Raw genomic sequence first — 19,924 nt, 5'->3', positions numbered from 1 at the left:
TGGGCGAGGCCGGGGATTGACCCTGGCGTCTTCATGGATACTAGTCAGGTTACCACTGAGCCGCAACAGGAGCTCTTGGATTTTAAGAAGAAATGTGGCCATGTGAATTTCCGGCTTCAAACCCCTCACCTTCAAGGAAGTGGAGCGCTATCCACCCCGCCCTGCGTGGTGGGCTCTTCAGAATGACTTCCGGCTAAAGAGGACTGTATGGAAAGGAGGAAACAGGAGCACCTTCAGCGTTATAGTGAAGAAACCCGACAAACACGACCTCAGCCAGGCGATCAAGGCCAACAAGCACGGTAAGGCCTGCTGTCAGCAAGAACCCTTGTTACACCATGAAAACGGCCCTTGCGCCTGGGCTCTTCCTCCCGCAAACCCATAACCCCCGTCTCATCATGAGAAAAGCATTAGACAAAATCCTAACTGAGGGCCAGTCTACACACGGCCAGACCAGTTCTCCTCCAAACTGGGCCGATCATCAAAAACAAGGAAAGACAAAGAAACGGGCACAGCTGAGAGGAGCCCAAGACGACGTGCAGCTAAATGTAATGCGGGGTCCTGGCTGGGATATTAGGTAAAAACTAAGGAAATCTGAATAAAGTATGGACTTCACTTGATAATGTACTGAATAATTAATTCTAACAAATTCCCCACACGAATGTAAGATGCTAATAAGAGGGGAAGCTGGGGGCGTGGGAACTCTCTGCACTACCTTGGCGATTTTTCTGGAAATTCAAAACTGTTCTAAAATGTAACATTTAGAAAAACAGACTTCACATGGACACCCAGCGCCCTCTGAGACTGGGTCCTTGCCTTCCGTTGTTCTTCTCTCCTCCAGGAACGTTCTACTCCCACAACACCCACAAGTCGAATTTTCTGGAATGTGTTATGATTTTCAGTTCCCCGGGCTGTTGCAAACCATGAGTCTCTCTTTGGCTTCTCTTCTCCCCTCCCCTTTCTGAGGAGTACGCCCCACGCAAGGCCAAGTCCGAGACAGGGAAGACTTCAGCTTCCTCTGAAGAGCCTGCCTCGTCGCCTCTTCTGACCCCCAGCCCAGGCTGGAAGTGCCCGATCTCGGGGTCCTCCAGGGATTTCCTGGAAAGTTTCCCCGAGCTTCCTTTCCTGCGGCTGCTGTCAAATTACCACATATCAAGTGGCATAAAACAACAGGAATACATTCTCCACCCATGTAGAGGCTGGAAGTCCACAGCTGAGACAGGGCTATACTCCACCCAGGAGCTTTGAGGGGGGCTCCTTCTTTGCCTCGTCTGGTGGCTGCCAGCTTCTCTGGCTTGTGGCCCCATCACAGATCCCCTTTCCTAGGCATGTCTCTTTCTTTTGTCTCACAAGGACACATCACTGGATTTAGGGCCTACGTTAGTAATCCAGGACTAACTATCTCGTTACCCCCAAATCCTTAACTTATGTATCTACAAAGACCCTCTTTCCAAGTTACACAAGATCTACAGGTGCTGGGGATTAGGGCATGGCCGTATCTTTGGGGACTAGCATTCAGTCAGCCCTCCACAGGGCCCCGTGTGGTCCCTTCCACAGGCCCCTTCCTGGCTCACTTTGCACACAGATTCTTCATTTTCATGGGTTTGTTTTTGCTCTACCTCGAGTATTTTTGGGGGCCAGGCCTCAAGAACTGGCCCCCGAAGCCATGCTGCTCACAGGAGCATCCTGTGGGCACGGCCCAGATGCAGACTGCCATGCTGGCTGGAGTATAAATGTGCTGCTGCCAGTGGGGCTGTCCAGGGACGGACCTGGAGTTGGCTGTGGAGGGTATTTGCCAGGGATCCACAGCTGGGGAAGGAGGGCGGCAGAAGCAGGATTAGGTGGAGAGAGACGCTGAGGGTGATGGTGGCCCGGGAGAGCTTCAGCCACCCCTGGAGCCCATAGGAGCCATCTAACTGCCCAGGGCGGGCCCAAGTGTCTGGACCTCTACAACCCAGCCATGATCAGTCCACAGTTTGTCCTTCTGCGAAATGGGAGAAGTGACAGCTCCGACCTCTTAAATGGAAGGGGAGAAATGAAAAGCCCTGGGCTCACAGCTGCTGTCTACAATGACCCCAGGAGGCTGTTCTTTACATAAGGGGAAGCCAAAGTTCAGAGACGCCAAGCAACTTCCACAGTCACCCGGCAAGTAAGGGCAGAGCCAAGACTCGGCTCCGCACGTGCCTGAAGCCTGAGCCCAAGACATGTGGCCCAGCTGAACCCCGGAGCCCCACCCACGGTACCTCCCTCCACCCCCAGCTCTTCCCCTTGGCCTCTCTGTGGCCTGTGGCCTGTTCCTCGCCTCCCAGCCACTTCCCCCCAGCCTTCCCTGATCCAAGCCTCAGAGAGGCTTCCACTCCCCAGGGGATCCCACCAGGGGGCCACGCGGCCTCCCTCATCTCCCTACTCTCATGGCCAGGGCTCCAGCCCCGCCAGGACAGCCCACAGTTCTCTGACACCGCCCTGACCTGCTCTGCCTCCAGGACTCCCTCCTGCTCTTCCCATGCCTGGAATACCCTCCCCTCACTCTCGCCTTTTAAGCGGGTGCTCAGCAGCCCAGATGTCCCACTCAGACACTTCCCTCTCCCGCTGCACCAAGTGCTTTTGACTGGCACTCTCCCCACCCCCTGTCTCTGCCAACCAGAGGAGGCAGCTTTTATCTCAATCACAGCCCAGCTGCTTTGCATCTGGTATGTATCTGTTTCCCCAAATGATTAAAACTTCCAGGAGGGCAAAGAACTACTCTTAGCTCTGACACAACAAGGCATGTGTTTATGAACCTCAGTTTGCCTATCTGTACAATGGAGCTAGTGGCCCCAGCCCATTGCCAGGCACAGGTGCTCAGCAAATGCTGGCTCTGAACTTTTAGCCTGTGTGCAACTTTGCCTCACCCGCAGGGCCTGCCACCTCCACTTTGCTTTCTTTCTTTTGTTCTTTTTACAGCCATACCTGCAGCGTATGGAAGTTCCTCGGCCAGGGGTGGAACCAGAGGTGCAGCTGCGGCCTATACCGCAGCCACTGCAACACTGGACCTGAGCTGCATCTGTGACCTACACTGCAGCTGATAGCAACACTGGATCCTTGGCCCACGGAGCGAGGCCAGGGATCGAACCCACATCCTCACAGAGACAACTTCAGGGTCTTAACCCGCTGAGCCACTGGGAAACTCCCCCTTTTTCTTTCAGCTGCACATTTTCTTCCCATGCTCTCTGGTCCTCAGTTTCTGTTCTGTTAACTGGGCCGACAGACAACTGCACACTGCAGGTGGTTACGAGGATGAAATGAAAATAACGCAGTGCTTTCCGGGGCCTGGCCCCGCAGAGGTTTTGAGGGTTTGCCGTTTCCTCCTTTTCGCCCTTCCCACTGGGAGCCAGGTGCAGGCTGGCATCTCGGCCTCCCACACGGCATCAGCCGCAGGCCTCCTCCCAGGGCAGAAGCTGCTCTTCACCGGCACCAAGTACTGGGTTCTGGCAGCAGGTGGGAGGTGGCCCCACTGCCAGTGACGCAGATCTACCCCTCGGGTGGGGGTGGAGTCGAGGCTGCTGCTGCCCACAGTCTCTCCCGCCCCCCGCCCCAGACCTCCCCTCCCTCCTCCTTCCGCACTCCCGCCCACAGCTCTGACAGCCCAAGCCCTGGGGTTCAGCCTCCTCCAGGTCCACTGTGAGGGGACCGTGAGGTTCTGGGGCCTTGGCAGGTCCTGTCAGGGTCTTGGGGGGTGGCCAGTATCAGCTCTGACAACCCAAGAACTTGCAAGCAAATCCTCTCCACCCCTGCTGTGCATGATGCCGTGGTTAAGAGGGCTGGCTCTGAAGTCAGCCTTAGCCACATGCCGGCCGTGCCTTTGGACAAGTCATTTAACCCTTTCTGTCCTCATCTGTGAAGGGGACCATAGCACCTACCCCACAGAACTGCTGTGTGGACTAAATGAGACAGACGTGTAGGGCTCTCAGGGCGGCAGAGCCCGCGGGAAGCACTCGATCAGGATAAGCTCTTATTATTAATCAGTGCCCTGTGAGTGGGCAGAGCAAGGACTACGAGCCCCACTGACAGCAGGGAAACCGAGGCCCAGGAAGGGGCCACGGCTTCCTGAGGTCACACGGCACCATGCAATGCGGCCAGGCCTCACTCCTTGTTCCCTAAGACCGGCACCTCAACACCCCACCAGCTCTCTACCTCCCAGTCCTCTGGGACTCAAACCACTTCCTGTGTGCTGAGCACTGGGGACTCGCCCCAGGCCACGCAGGGCCACGAGAGGGGATGAGGGGGGGCTCTTTGGTTAAAGTTACAGATGAGACAGTGGAGGCTCAGGGAGATCAGAACACTGGGCTAGGGTCACAGCTGGCCCACAGCAGCCAGGTCTTGAACCCACGCAGCTTGAGTCCTTTGCCCCAAACTGCCAGACCCAGCTTTTCCAGGATACCCAGAACAGAGCCCACAACTAGGCACCCACTTCTCCTGAGACTTAGAAAGAAGCCCAAGGCTCAGGTGCCCATCCTGCAGCCCACGACCAGGGCCACTGGGCCCTGCCTGCCCCTTGCAGCCCCCAGGCCACTCTGTCACCCACCTTAGAGAAGAGGAAGAATCTTGGCAACCCCCACGCATGCTGCTGCTACTGATGAATCCCCAGGTTGGGCTTTTCTGCAGGGATCTCTCCGCTGGCTTCCCTCCGAAACAGGGGCTCCATTCTCCCGGCTCCAGGGAGGCTTATAGCAGGGCCCTCCTTTTCCTGGTTGGGAATCCAAATCTCATTAGGGAAATTATGCTTGTGAGGGGCTCTCTGAGGCGAGCTCGGGGAAAGGGGAAGGAAGGAATGTCCCCAATGGGAAAAGACAGCAGCCCGCACTTGGGGGACGCACAGGGTTACCCTGAAATAACAGGACATATGGTTCCAGCCCCTCCAGAGACCCGAGAACCCACGTGGCCCAGGCCTGAATGAGGCCTCAGAGCCAGGGGCCTGCCAGCTGGGACCAACCTGTGCTTTGGCCTCAGCCACAAGGCCCTTCCTCTTAGCACCTGAAGCAGGTTAAGGTGATTCTTGGGGAAAAAAACTGGGAAGGTGTAGCACACACCTGAGCACGTGGCTTGCACACACACACACCCCACCCCCACCCCGCCCGCCCTTCACACAGTGGTCACCTCCCACTCAGTGATGGCCCAGGGGCTGTGCTGTTATCTGCCACCGAGGGACAGCAAGCCCTGCTGGAAGCCCCCTGCTCTGCTTAGGACCCCCGTCCAGGCAGGTACAAGGAAGCTGGCATCCCACAGGCACACCTGGGTTCCAATTGTGACAACAGGCCCCTGAAAGGTCCGGCCTCTATTTCTGTCCCTAAGTCAGAGGTGCTTTCTCAGGCACAACCCCATCCCTGTCGTTGGTCGTCCACGCCCCACAGGGCTTCCCCTCCCGCCCTCCCCGATCGCCCTTCCCCGGGGCTCCACACTGCGACTCGTTCTTGTGTTGGGAACCTCTTCCGTCTGGGGGGCTTCTGAGGGGCTCCCTTTAGCCCCCTCAAGCTGGGACCCCGGCCTGCTCGCGCCGCCCCGCGGTTCTTCGCGGTCCAGCTCCAGGCGGCCGCCTCCCGCGACCCCGCCGAGGCGCGGGTTTCATGAACACGCTCAGGCGGGCGCGGAAGCACCTGCGGGGGGCGCGGGAGGAGCCGCCACGGCGGAGCCCCGAAGCGCCCCTCCCGCCCACACCCGGCTCTCAGCCTGGAGTTTCCTCCCCGCCTTGCGGAAAGTCTCTTAAATAATTTATTCGGACGTTATCAGAAACCGACTCCGGGCGCAGTGGGAAGCGCGTGAGTAGAAGAAGCCGCGGCCAGAATGACAAGCAGGGCAGGCGGGCCCCACGGAGCCGTGCACCTGACCGGGGAGGGGCCCAGGATGCTGGGGGAGGGGGAGAGCCCGGGCCTCCGATCCCCCGCCTGTCTTTTCTGAGGCTCACTTGCACCAGGGGCGAAGACACACCTGCCCCATGCCTCTCTGGAGACAGACAGAGGCCCCTGGGGCCCGGGCACAGTGGGACGCAGTGCATGCAGCGTCCTGCCCTGCGCTCCCCCGCCACGGTCTCTGCTCTCAGCCGTGCCCCCAAACTCTGCTCAGAGCGCAGGAGAACCGCTTGGGCTTCCTCCCTCCCTTCTTTCTTCATCAATGCCAGGCATGCGTGCGGATACTCAGGGTACCACAGCAAACAATGCAAGGCCCCATTCTCATGCTTGGAAAATCAGAGTGACTAACAAACAAGTAAACGACTAAATGAGATAATGTATGATGATGGGGTAGAGGGACCCCGGGTAGGAAGGCTACCTCAGGTGCCAGGCCTGCCAGGGAGGAGATTGAGCTGAGACTGAAAGATGATGGGAAGATGCAGGGAGGGGGGTTTCAGACAAAGGGAACAGCAGGTGCTAAGGGAGACGGAGAAGGACATGGAAGAGACAGGCCAGGCGGGCCAGGCTCTGACTCAAGGCCTGGAAGGGCGAGGGAGGTGTTTGATGTCTGTTCTAAGTCCATGGAGGAGTCCAGGTAGAGGAGTGATACTCTGCCCCCTTAGCCTGTCTGATGAATGAATGAACGAGAGAATCAGCAATCGTGTGTGGCTGGGTCTCATTGCACAGATACAGCTTTACTGTTATCTCTGCCACGTCGCACACCATTGTGTCTGCAGTTACCCACGTCCTTGTTTCTGCAGGTAAATTCCTGGGACACGAGAACCACAGTGTTAATGAAACAGCTGGGCTGGGAGAAGGTGGGGCGCAGGACACATCTGTCCGAAGGGTGCCCTGGGTAATCAGACAGCGACCTGAGACCAGAAAGGTGAGTCTGACCCTGCAAGGGACAGACCTTCATTCTTCAGTGGGGCCCAGGACAAGGCTGCTCCAGGAGGCCTGGTCTCAAGGTGCCAGCTCTGTATTCGTGTCACATGGCCAAATGGGCTCCTGAGGATCACTTGTCTGCCTTGAGCCTCCTCCTCCATCACCATCGTCCGCGCGAGATCACCCCCCCAGGAAGCCCTGCAGCTCCCTTCTGTTCTCTTTCCAGGCCCTTGTCACCCAGGCCTCGGAGCGCCATTATCAGCGAGAAGCTAGGTGTCACCTCGAGGTGGGGCCCTCCTCTGTGACTACCAGTGTCTCCCCGCCTCCGCCATGCGTGTCAAGTGAGGCAGATCCACTGGCCTGAGGCGTCTGTCTGTCCCTCTCCTCCTGTAGCCAAGCTGGGCGAGGAGCAGGTGCTGGAGACCTGGGGCTGGAGCCGGGTGGGAAGAACCCGGGGGACAGGTGTGGAATCCCGGGCAGCCCCCGAGCCTGGGCTAGAGCCATGGCATCTCCGTCCAGTTCTAGATCTGGGGCAAAGGGTCAGGTCTGTGGTCAGCTGCCCGGCTCCTTTGCTGAGTCTCTGGGACTCTTGTTTCCTCATCTGTAAAGTGGGAATAGTGATCATGCCTCCCTCACAGAGTTGAGATAACAAATAATAGTAACAAATAAATAATAGCATTTCTTTGTTATCATTATGATAACGAATCCTTTTAAAACTCTCTGGCTAGACACTGTTCTAAGTGCAATTAAAATAATCACTGCAGGAGTTCCCATGGAGGGTTCAGAACCTGACTGTATCCATGAGGATTTGGGTTCAATCCCTGGCCTCACTCAGCAGGTTAAGGATCTGGTGTTGCCACAAGCTGTGATGTAGGCTGCTGCTGCCCCCCCTCTGTACCACCCAAAGTGGCACGAGGCCTGGCCACTTTCAGACAACGTGGTCAGTTGTCCGTGGAGAGCGCTGCTGTGGCTATAGTGAAGGCTGGTGGCTGCATCTCTGATTTGACCCCTAGCCTGGGAACTTCCATATGCCACAGTTAAAGCCCTAAAAAAGAAAAAAAAAAATCACTGCAAAGTGCCTAGCATGGAGCCTGATACTCAGCAGGTGCTTAATAAGTGGTGACTGAATGAATTGAATGAACATTCCCAGTTTCCAAGGACAAGGCACCCACGCACAGACGAACGTGCCCAGGGGTCTGGCGTGCCCCTGGCCTCAGCTGGGTGTCAGCAACCCTGGCTTTCCCTCCCCCCCCCCCCCCGCCCCATGACAGTGGGATGCGATTGCAGGCTGTCAGATGTGAGATACAGAGGGAACTCTGAGGCTGCTGTAATTGATACATGTCATTATTGTGTTAAGCTGTCTTCCCCACAGTGACGAGCTCTCCACGGACACCTGACCATGTTGGTTGGCACATGCCACTTTGGGTGGCACAGAAGGGGAGGAGGGTCTCATTTGCTCCAAATATGGCTCACTCACAGCCCAGCACACACTCTGATCAAATATTTAGGTTCTCAGGAGTCCTGCCTGCAATATTAATGTGGCGAACCAGAGGCCGGGGCTTCAATAATGAAGGAGGGCTTCGCCCGAAGAAACATGAGCCTTTCTGGCTGAGAACAGGACAAAGACACGACGGGAATGAGCCTGAGATGAGCACCCCCCGCCCAGGCACACTCGGAACCCATGTCCTGCAGACATCAACACGGCATCAGGTAGCAGGCACCAAAAGTTTGTACAGCTTAACCTCTCAGTGTTCCTTTCTTGACATCTACGGGAAGGAGAGAGTCAAAAATATGGGAAAGCTTTATGTTAAAGAATACTTCTTTAACGGAGTTCCCATCATGGTGCAGCGGAAACGAATCCAACTAGGAACCATGAGGTTGCGGGTTCCATCCCTGGCCTCGCCCAGTGGGTTGGGGATTCAGGATTGCCGTGAGCTGTGGTGTAGGTTGAAGACACAGCTTGGATCTGGCGTGGCTGTGGCTGTGGTGTAGGCCGGCAGCTGCAGCTCCGATTAGACCCCTAGCCTGGGAACCTCCATGTGCCATGGGTGCGGCCCAAGAAAGACAAAAAAAGACAAAAAAAGAAAAAGAATACTCCTTTATCGAAGTTCCCACTGTGGTGCATTGGGTGAAGAATCCGACTGCAGCAGTTTGGGTCACTGTGGAGGCAAGGGTTCCAACCCCGGCCTGGCCCTGTGCAGTGGGTTAAAAGGATCCAGCGTTGCTGCAGCTGCAGCTGCAGCGTAGGTCACAGCTGTGGCTCCAGTTCAGTCCTTGGCCTGGGAACTTTCATAGGCCATGAGTATGGCCATAAAAAACATTTTTTTAAAAAGAATACTTATTTATTTATAACAGTAAACGATTAGAAATATCCAAACTTCTAAATAATAAGGGATTTGTTAGGGAAACAATGCCTACTCTCTGGCAAGAATAGTCTGTAGCCAACTAAAAATCGTGTTTACAAATACTTTTAATGTCATGGGGACGTGATCAAAATATAGTTAAGTGAAAGGGGCGGGGAAATAATAACACAATTGTTAAGATAATTGTCTGAACTTGGGAAAATGTCTTCAGCCCTCTGGGCCTCTGTGTGTCCTCATCTGAAAATCAGGTACCATACCAACCGCATGGCTTGTCGTGAAAAAGAATTAGATGTTATTTAATGATCTAGGACAGAGTCTGCGGTAGACAAGCGATTCATGGTTCTCGCTGCAAAGAAACTCTTGACCAAAGGTGCTGGAAGACACGGTCCCCCAACATTCATGGCAGGTTGTGTTCAAGGGGGTAAGACAATGAGTAATTTCAACTTTCGCCTTTCTTTTCCGCCTTCCCATACCTTTTATAACCGGGTAGATGACTGAAGGAGAACACTCCTAATGACTTCTACTCCCTCAGCAGATGATTACAGTTCCGGCAATGCACCGAGCATTGCTGTAGGCGTTGAGATCCGTGGATAAGACAGAAGATCCCTGCCTCTGCCTGGCCTAAGCAGGGCAACAGAGAACAACGGACACAATGCATAAGTCAGGTAAGGAGCTGGGGCAGGGGAGGAAAGGAGAGCCGTGAAGGAGACGGGGTGTGTGCATTCCGTATTAAGGAGGGTGGTGGCGGTTCCAGGCAGAGGGAACAGCCAGGGCCAGGAGAGTGCACCCGGAGGACACTGGGAACAGACAGGAGGCCAGCGAGTGGGAGCAGAGGGAGCAAAGGGCAGGCAGAGAGGGGCCAGGGCCAGGTGAGGCGGGGCCTGGGGACCACAGTAAAAACTGGTTGTTTGTTGAATGAGCTGAGTCCACGCAGCATTCTGAGGCTGAGGTGGAGAGGTGGGGGTGGGGGTATGATCCGACCTGGATTTGATCAGGCTCGTTCTGGACCCAGAGCTGAGAAGAGCCTGCAGGGGACGGGCAGAAACAGGGAGACCCATGGCAGCTACTGCGACTATCCAGGCCCAGGTCCGGGGGTGGGGGGGGCTCCACCAGGGCAAGAGCTGGAGGGTACTGGGATCCGGATGTGGCAGGGCCGACAGACCGGATGTGGGTGGGAGAGACAGAGAGTCTTCCAGGACCATATCCCAGGTTTCTGGCCTGGGCACCTGGAAGGAAAAGCTGGCCCCACAGGTGAATTAGGAGAGGTGGAAGGAAACGAGTATATTTCGAGATAAAACCGAGCACACAGAGAGAGAAGCGTTTGATGTGTGAGGCTCTCAGGCGAGAGGAGCCAGGGGAGGCGTGGACCCCAGTGCGCGTGGATCTGGGGGCGCTGCCGGGGCCTGGTGAATAATGGAAGAGCCTGAGCCTTTGATGAGGAGAGGCTGCTGGCCGCTGGGGCGGGAAACAGTTGTGTGCAGGCCACTCCAGGACTCCCAGGGGACCTCCCCGCCTCCCCCAGGGTGGGCTTTCTCTGCCCCGGCAGGAGGGAAGCTGTGACTATTCTAGAACCAGAACCTCTCTAATACAACTTTCACCTAGGCAGGGCTTCTCCCCACAGCTTTCCTGCCAGACCGTCCCTCGTCCCTCAGGCCTGTGTCCCGGTGGGGCAGGGGGTGGCAGGCAGAGGGCGGGCTCCGCCATGGTCATGGTCGGGGTGGAAGGAAGTCAGCCTCCTCGTCTGTTCTTGCCCCCACCCCCTTCCCTCCCTGGGGCTCACCCAGGCTTCCTGGAGGCCCTACCAGGTAAAGGCCTCTCCTGTCTGGGACCAGGGGCCCAGTGAGGCCCAGGCTGAGGATCTGGGAGATCGCTGAGCTGCAGGGAGGAGGCCAGCAGTTGCTGCTTCTCCTTCTCGAACATTCCATCCTGCAGCAAGCTAAGCGCTGCCCTCTGGGAAGGGGCGGGGGAGAATAAAGGATTAGGATCAAGGAACTAGAGTCACATGGTAGAGTTTTAGGCAGCAGTTCACAGGTGAGACTATCAACTAGACTGTATCCCCGACAAGGAAAGGGCCTTTGTTGACTATCGGGTGCCATAAAAATGCAAGAGTTGTTATGACTGCTGTGTTTGATCCTCAGTAACAAAGTGAAGTGAGAGAGGCCATTGCACTCATCTTAAAGAGGAGGAAACTGGAGTTCCCATCCTGGCTCAGTGTTAACAAACCTGACTAGGAACCATGAGGTTGCGGGTTCGATCCCTGGCCTTGCTCAGTGGGTTAAGGATCCAGTGTTGCCGTGAGCTGTGGCCCAGATCCTGCGTGGCTGTGGCTCTGGTGTAGGCTGGCAGCTACAGCTCTGATTAGACCTCTAGCCTGGGAACCTCCACATGCCATGGGAGCGGCCCTAGGAAAGGCAAAAAGACAAAAACAATAAAAGAAAGAAAAAAAAAGAGGAGGAAACCAAGGCTCAGAAACCAACAGCTGGCACTGTTTTTTGGGGGGCCCCCAGCCACCTCCACCCGTGTCTCTACTTTCATCTCCCCGATGGAGTCCCCCTGGCTGATGCACTCAGCCCCAAGCTGGTGCCGGAGTACAGCCGCCACCACTGCTGCTGGTTTTCTGGGCCGGGCAGCCCCAACCCTGCCTGCATGGAATGAAGATTGCACCTTACAACTGTCACTCATCACGAGGCAGCGGCTCCCCTTGGACTGCCTCCTGCCTGAGTTCACGAAAAGCAATTTACTGTGTGTCAAGTGACCGCAGGGGACACGAGGCAGGCCCCGCCCTGTGCCGCCTCGGGCGCCTGGCTGAGACAGTAGGCTGCCAAGCAGGCCTTTGATTAAAGCCGAGGAGGAATGGTGTCCATGAGCCCAGCTGAGCCGAGAACCGGAGCTCTGCAGACTTGGAGGGGCCCAGAGCCTCACCAGTCACACGGGCCTGCAGATGACCCTTCCCAGATGCTTCAGTGACGACTGCTGAGCCCAGAGCAGAGGTCCCAACACTTGCCAGAACCAGCCCTGCCCTCCTTGCTGTGCTCGGCTCAGGGTTGGATGGACTGGCCTGGCCCCAGTGGTCTCAGTGCTGAGTTAAGGATTTTGGACCCAATGAGGCAGAACAAGGCAGGGGCGAGGTGGAGTCTATGTGGGCCTGCTGAGGGTCTAGGTGGGTGGGGAAGGGGTTTAGGGAAATTCTCTAATGGTGGGTGAGTGTGGGTTACTGAGGGGAGCAGGAAATGTCAACTCTGAGACAACCTGTCAGGGAGGCCACTCTTGAGCCTCCTCAAATCCCTGCTTTGATGGTCTCTGTGCCAGAAATAGAACCTATTTAGACATCCACCTATCTAACCACTTATGTGTCCGTGCATCCACCTGTCCACCCATCTATCCATCCATCCATGCATCCATCCTTCCATCTCTTCATCCATCCATCGCTTCATCCATCCGTCTATTCATCTATCCATCTGTACATCCATCCATCCATCCATCCATCCATCCATCCACCCATCCATCCATCCATCCATCTCTTCATGCATCCATTCATCCATCCATTCAATACATACAGAGTCCATTCCCTGTGTCTGGGCATCTCAGATGGGCTTTGGAGGGGAAGGTCCATCCTCCTGTATCTGGACAATAGCCACGATAATAACTCTCATGCTCAAAGTATTAACTGCGTACCGTGAACTGTGCACAGTGTCAGACACACATGCTCAGCATGGATGTCCCACAAGCACCCCATGAAGCAGATCTCATTAGCCAGCTTACACATGAGGGCACCGAGGCTGAGAGAGATCCAGTGCCTATTTCAACGTCTCCTGCCATTCCTGGGTGTTTGGGTTGGGACTCAAATCCAACTCCACGTGACCCCAAAGCCTGTGCCCCCAGCTTGTTCTAGTGCCCAGCATGTGATGGGGCTTTGGAGAGAAGGGGTGTGGAGGTGGGTGGGTGCTTGATGCCTAATGCAGACCACGAGTCAAGTCAGACTCCTTCCTTGGTCAGTCCCCGGAGCAGAGCCCCAGGATGGGGGTGGAGGGAGGAGGCTCCCGTGGGAACCAAGCCAAGTCTTGAGAAAGACTCTGGGTGTATTTTAGCGTGAAGTGATTCTTCAAGGGGCCGGATTTAGTGTTTCCCAGGTTGGAGGGAGGCAGGCACGGCGCATTAAAAATGACAGTGAGGAGTGTAAATCATCAGGCATGGCCGCTTAGGTTTATACACGTCGTCCGTAATTCTGGCTCTGTTCCGGTTGTGATCAGAAATGAAATACGGGCAAGCTGTGCCCGTTACCGTGTACGGGCCTGGCGTCTTCCGGCTTATTTATCCTTCCTAATCCATTTGGCAATGTCCAGGCCGCCAAAAAGCCGCCTGCCATAATGCCTCCTGGATGTTTTTCAGTGGAGGATCGTCCCTCCTCCCTGCCCTGCTCGGAGACAGCCGAGAGTCTGTGACTGTGGTGCACGGAGGCAGGGCCGAGAGCGCCCAGTGGACTCAGACACAGTTCCCTCTGCGTCTGAGAGCAAAGGGGCTCGGCGATGAACTCGCTGCATGACCTGCAGGGCCTCTGAGCCGCTCGGAGTCTCCCTTCCCATCCGGGATTGCCCTTGTCACACCCGTGCCAGCTCCAGCTCCAGCATGGCTGCCGGACACAGAGAGCAGACACTGCCGCAAAGGTGCCTCGGGTTCACGGGGGAGAGATGCCTGTCTGGTCAGTAACCTCTGCCACGGTCATTCCCTCCGTCATGGTCCATATGCCACGTGTCTATGATTCCTAACAGATGCCTGCAAGGGCCTTCCGGCTCTGACACTGGGGCCTCTATTGTGCTTCTCTGCATAATGGAGCTGATAGAATTTCTCCATTTGTAAGCTGGAGGGTTAGGCCAGGAGAAGCAAGGTCTTCCTTTGGGCTCCTGTAGCATTTTGTACAGGCTACTGTTAGCTGGTATGTGTCACATGCTAGACTGGGATATTTTGAGGGCTGGCATCTGATTTATCTCAGGGTCCCTGGCATCCAGCACAGAGCTTGGTACAGAGCAGGTACCAGTGAGTGTTTGATGAGGGGATGGGTAGACAGTTCATATATGGAAAGTGAATGCATGAATGAATGCATGCATGCATGCACTGCAACCTCACAGTGTTAACGAAGATTCACTCCGTGTGATTAAGGGCATGGGAACGGGGAAGGGACGTGGAAGGTGACAGATAAGACGTCCAGAGCGTCCAAGGGGGTGAGCAGGAGGGACAAGGACAGAGCAGAACAGGGAGGGAGGGTGTATGGGCTGCCACCTTGTCTGGGAGAGAAGCGAGCCTGGGCTCTGGATGAGGCCCAGATAGGGGTGGGTGCTACTATCTGGGGACAGGCTACAGGCACTGGTGCTTGTGGTTTTGTTGAGTGAAAGACATTGCCCTTGTTGCTTTCTCTGATGATCTATGTAATACATTCTCCTGGTTAAAAAAAAAAAAAAATTCACACAGAACAAAGAGTAAAGAAAAAATAAAAATAAAAAAAATCACCCCAAATCTCACCACTGCAAGGAAACCACTGGTAAGGTCTAGGTGAACCTTTTTCAGACATCTGTGCACCTAGATACATATGAACACGCATATGTATTAAATATGAATACAAAGCTACAAAATGAGACGTTGCATGCTGTGCCATAACCTAATTTTGTCACTCAACAGCATGTTAGAACGTATGCATCTGTGTCATCACTTTAAAAGTGAAGATATTTCAGCTTAGAGATAGGAGGCCCTTTGCCCTCATGTCCACCTTGGGGTTCTCTGTCTGCCTTGTTTCCTGCCTCTCCTTCCTCCCTTCCTTCCGTCTTAAAGGAATTAATTTACTGGAAGCACAGGAACAGAGCATTAGAAGTCCTGCCATAGAGTATGTAAATGGATGATGTTTAATTGCTGTTTTTACTTGACTCTAAACCCCCAAAGCCATCTACATGGAATGTGCAGAGCCGCTGTCCTGATTATGTAGGTCTGTGTCTTGCCTCTTCTTCCGAAAAGCCCAAAGCCTTAATTGAAAGTGCAACAGTGCGTCGCCATGGCTTGGGAGCTGGCAGGTGTGGTGCAGGCAGGGGCTTGAGTAATGCTGGTTGGGGGCGGGGGTGGGGGGGTGGGCCTGTGTGTCCCTGACGCTGCTAGGACCAGAGCGTGTCCCGGCTGGCAGTCCTCAGATGAGGATGAGATCGGTGGGGCAGAAGCCCTCCAACCAACCCACAAACTCACGAATGAGAAGTAAACACTTACTGCCCTGCACCACTGTGAGTTTTGAGGCTCTTTGTTCCACAGCCATTGTGAACCAATACATCAGGGGTAGACGGCAGAGTTACTCCAGCCTCGGGCCGCAGTTCCCTCGTGTGAAAAATGGGGGTCCTGATGGCCCACCTAAGACGGATGACATGTGAGTCTGATGGGCTCCCAGCTGCACCGTTGGTCTGGGAGCACTCGTGCGCGTTAGCTGTTATCAATGCGCGACCTTAGGGGGTGAGGCTGTTCAAATCACCCAGCCCACGGATGGGCCCTGGGATCAACTTGGTGCGTCACCACCAGCGTTTCCTTTTGATAGAGCAGGATATTATCACAGAGAGGGTAAATATTGTCTCGCAGGACTCGTTTTAAAGTGTGTACATAAAACAGATTTCTTTCTGTGGGTCACCGTCGAAAGGATCGGAGAGCCTCTGCCTGCACGAGGTCAGGCAGTCTCCTTCCCTGGAGGCTGGTCCTTGCTGATGAGGCAGGAGTGGAGGTGGGGGGATGTCAAGGGCACGGCCACACCCGGTGTGCCTCCCCCAGCCTGCTCTCCTGTCACTGGCAGAGCAAGCCCAGGACATGGAAGGCAGTGACGCAGGGCTGGCCACCTGGCCTCTTTCTCAGCAGCTTGAGGGGGTTCCCTGGGCCGGATTAACTGGACTCACCCCCTGCATGCTCTCTGCTGCCCTCGCCCTGGCCCCCCCGCCCCAGAGCACTGAGCAGGAGCCCAGAAGGGGCAGGATTTAAAATCAGACTTGGACACAGAACCCAGCTCTGCCTGTTGCTGACAGAGGAAACAGGGAACACTCTTCCCTCTGCAATGAGGCCCTGGGGTCCTTACCTTAAAGGCAAAGGCACTAGGCAAGTATTACCATCCTCATTTTTCAGCAAATATAGACTGAGCTCCTCCCAAGTGAGGGGAAGGGCTGTCACGTCCAGCACACAGTAAGCGCTTAAAAAGTGGCAGATACTGTCATTGGGATTGCTGTGCTATTCTCAGTGTTTTTCTTTTTTTTTTTTTTTTTTTGTCTTTTTTTCTTTTTTGCTATTTCTTTGGGCCGCTCCCGCGGCATATGGAGGTTCCCAGGCTAGGGTCCAATCGGAGCTGTAGCCACTGGCTTACGCCAGAGCCACAGCAACGCGGGATCCAAGCCGAGTCTGCGACCCACACCACAGCTCAGGGCAACGCCAGATTCTTAACCCACTGAGCAAGGGCAGGGATCGAACCCGCAACCTCATGGTTCCTAGTCGGATTCGTTAACCACTGCGCCACGACGGGAACTCCTATTCTCAGTGTTTTTCTTGTTCATTCATTCCGTTCATTCATTCCATTCATTCATTCCGTTCTTAGTCTACAAGCACGAGGGCTGGGGATGCACCAATGACGCAGGTGTGGCCCCTGGCTCGCTCTAGAGGCCGGCTCTTTGTTGACTGGCCCACATCACAGTGGAGGGGTTAAGAGCCCGAGTCTAGAACCTGATGGCCTGAGTCTGGACCCCGACGTCCCCACTTGCAGCTGTGTGGCCCTGGGCAGCTTATGACCCAGTCTGCCCCTGCCATTCGAGGCACGCGCACGGTGGCTGAGGTTGCTGAGTGGACCAAGGCAGTGCCAAGCGCTCAGAAGGCTGTCCGGCCCACACGAAGCACAGGTGGCTGCTGCTGCTACTACCCTCAAAGTTCAAGTGTGTGACCTTGAAGGGACCCAGGAGACACATCTAGCCCAGGGCTGGTTAACACGCTTCATCTCAAGTGCCAGTTGCCTGAAGGGCTATGTTGAGAAGGATTCTGAGAGCAGATGCTGGCTCAGTAAATCCAGCCTTGAGGACTTGGAGCTGCCAGCATGGACCACGGAGGAGAGCAGGGGGGTGCAAGGTTCGCGCACCCACCCCTCCTGATCCGGCCTGACCTGCTTTTACGCCTCGGGACTGGGCCCCAGGAGGGGAAGGGACATGCCCTGGGTCTGAGCCGGTATTTGAACCAGGACTTTTGACTCAGTCTAAGGCTCCTGGTGACTTCCCTCTGCCCCAGGAGGCACTGTCGCGTCTCCCCTCCTCACCCCCTCTGCTGGGGTTCGGTTGTCTGCACCAGGCTTAATTGGGCTTGGGAACATCTGAGGCGAAGTACAGGCCTTTGGAGAGCGTTCGCTTGAATGGCACTTTTTGCCATGATGAATGTGCTTGTTTGGATTTGAATGAGACCGAATCAGCAGATACAGTATTGCGCTGGAAACTGAAGGGGTGGAGAACGCTCCTTTTTTTTTTTCCCCTTGAAAAAGCATGATTTTTTTTTTTTAATTTTGCAATTAAACAGGCCTTGGGGCTGATTTTGCTTCTCTGCTGCTGACACTGAAAAATGCTAAATAAAGATAGCAGCCTGGCTCTCCTTGAGATGCGCCTCAGGGCTGGGGAGGCAGCCACCGCCTCCCTCAGGAAGACCGGGGAGGGATGACGCCACTGTTTTGGGACACGTGGCTTCCCATCCTGTGTGGAACAGACCCCTGGGCATCTGGGGAACCCCAGCCCAGCGGTCCCCATGGAGGACCACCAGCCCACGCTGTGCCCTGCTGTCCTCCCCTGGGGCCCAGGAAGGACCCTGCTTGCTAAGGAGCCCAAAGTCAATGTATCTCCATCTCCGCAGGGGGACTCAAGGTTTTAAGGGCTGGACGTGGCAGACAATCCTTCTTAGATGCGATTTCCTGGAGGGGCCATTGGCATTTGAGGGTTCCCCGGCATCTGAGCCCCCTTCCCCTTGTGGGGGAATCTCAAGATATTTGAGATGCAGGACCACGCCTCCCACTTGGGACACTGAGGCAGGACGGAAGGTCTCTTCTCTCCCTGAGCCGTGGCTTAGCCCACAACCAGGCTGGGTGCTTGGATGCTGAAGGAGGGACAAGGGCAGAAAGAACCACTGGGGATGGTAGCAAGAACGCAAACCATGGCAACTAAGAGGGTGGGCTCTGGAAATTGCCAGCTGGTGAAATCCTGGCTCTTCCGTTGCCTAGCTGTCAGTCTTGGACAACTTGCTTCACTCTTCTCATCTATAAAATGAGTGAATACGGGTAAAGCATTTGGCAGGGGCTGGGCCCCGGTGGGCGCTCAGGGAAGGCTAGCTGATGCTAATCTTCTGTGATGCTGATGGCGGGGTGATGGCAGACCCTGCCAGGGGAGGCACGGCTTCCACCAGACCCCCAGTCCTGCTGCAGGGGCACCCAGAGCAGACGGATTCCACCGCACGGCTGGGGCTGGGTCAATTCAGTATCTTTCCACAAGCCTCTTTTCTGCTCAAGTTGCTTCAGCCTATTTTTGCTGTCCTTAACCAAGACCCTGAAGGGCACATGCCATAATTCTTCCACAGAATGGTTTAGAGGAAGCTTCAGAATCCATTTGTGTGGTCAGGGCTGCCTTGGATTATGAGTGTCGTATCTGTTATCTGTCTGATTCTCCACACGCCCCCTGGGAGGGACAGAGCGCCTTCTGTTTCCCACTTACTCCGCTAAGTCCTTGTAGATTCACAAATGAGATAAAGGGCGTGAAAGCTCCCGATAAACGATAAACGAGGAAGAAGTTCGTGTTACAGCAGAGCAGGCAGGACCTGCAGCTGACCGCAGTGCAAATCCTATTTCTCGCACTTTTTTTGGACAAATCCACCCTCTAGCTTGGTTTCCTCATCAGTAAAGTGGGAGGAACAACCCCCAGGAAATTCCAAAAGAGAATACAGAATGCACCACAATGGGAGGGTGGGTTGGCTAGATAATGGCAGACTTGACCAAAGGATTTTCTTGAGAGGAAGGCAAGATAGAGGTAGGGGATTAAGAGGTACAAACTACTAAGTATAAAATAAATACAGAGTTCCCGTCGTGGCTCAGCGGAAATGAACCTGACTAGTATCCATGAGGATGTGGGTTTGATCCTTGACCCTGCTCAGTGGGTCAAGGACCTGGCGTTGCTGTGACCTGTGGTGTAGGATGCAGACGTAGCTCGGATCGAGCACTGCTGTGACTGTGGTGTAGACCGGCAGCTGCAGCTCCGAGTTGACGCCTAACCTGGGAACCTCCATATGCCACAGGTGTGGCCCTAAAAATAAATAAAAAGAAATAATAATAACTAAGGAACAAGGATATGTTGTACAGCACAGGAACTCTAGCCCTTGCTTTATAATAACTATAAATGGAGTATAATCTATAAAAATTTTGAATCACTATGCTGTACACCTGAAACTAATACTGTAAAGAAACTATACCTCAGTAAAAACAAACCAAAACCCCCAACAACTTGAGAACAAGAATATGTAGCAATAGTGTAAAAAAACTAATAGCGTATCACATCTTTTGCTTGTTAAAAGAGAGAACAGATCCCTAAAGAGGATTCTGGAAAACCAAACCCCGAGACCAAAAATACTCTTTTTTTTTTTTTTTTTTTTAAAAATCCATGGACTTACACACCCTTATGTCTACGGTAAAAATGGATTAGATTATGTAACAACTGCAAAGTATTACACTAACTTGGA

Source organism: Sus scrofa, chromosome 6, assembly GCF_054392235.1.
Source record: "Sus scrofa isolate SSC_HxYL_T2T_F1_AM1 chromosome 6, Sscrofa_HxYL_maternal_Yorkshire_Landrace_v2.0, whole genome shotgun sequence".
In the NCBI taxonomy this organism is placed as follows: domain Eukaryota; kingdom Metazoa; phylum Chordata; class Mammalia; order Artiodactyla; family Suidae; genus Sus; species Sus scrofa.
Note: the sequence above shows the minus strand (reverse complement) of the source record.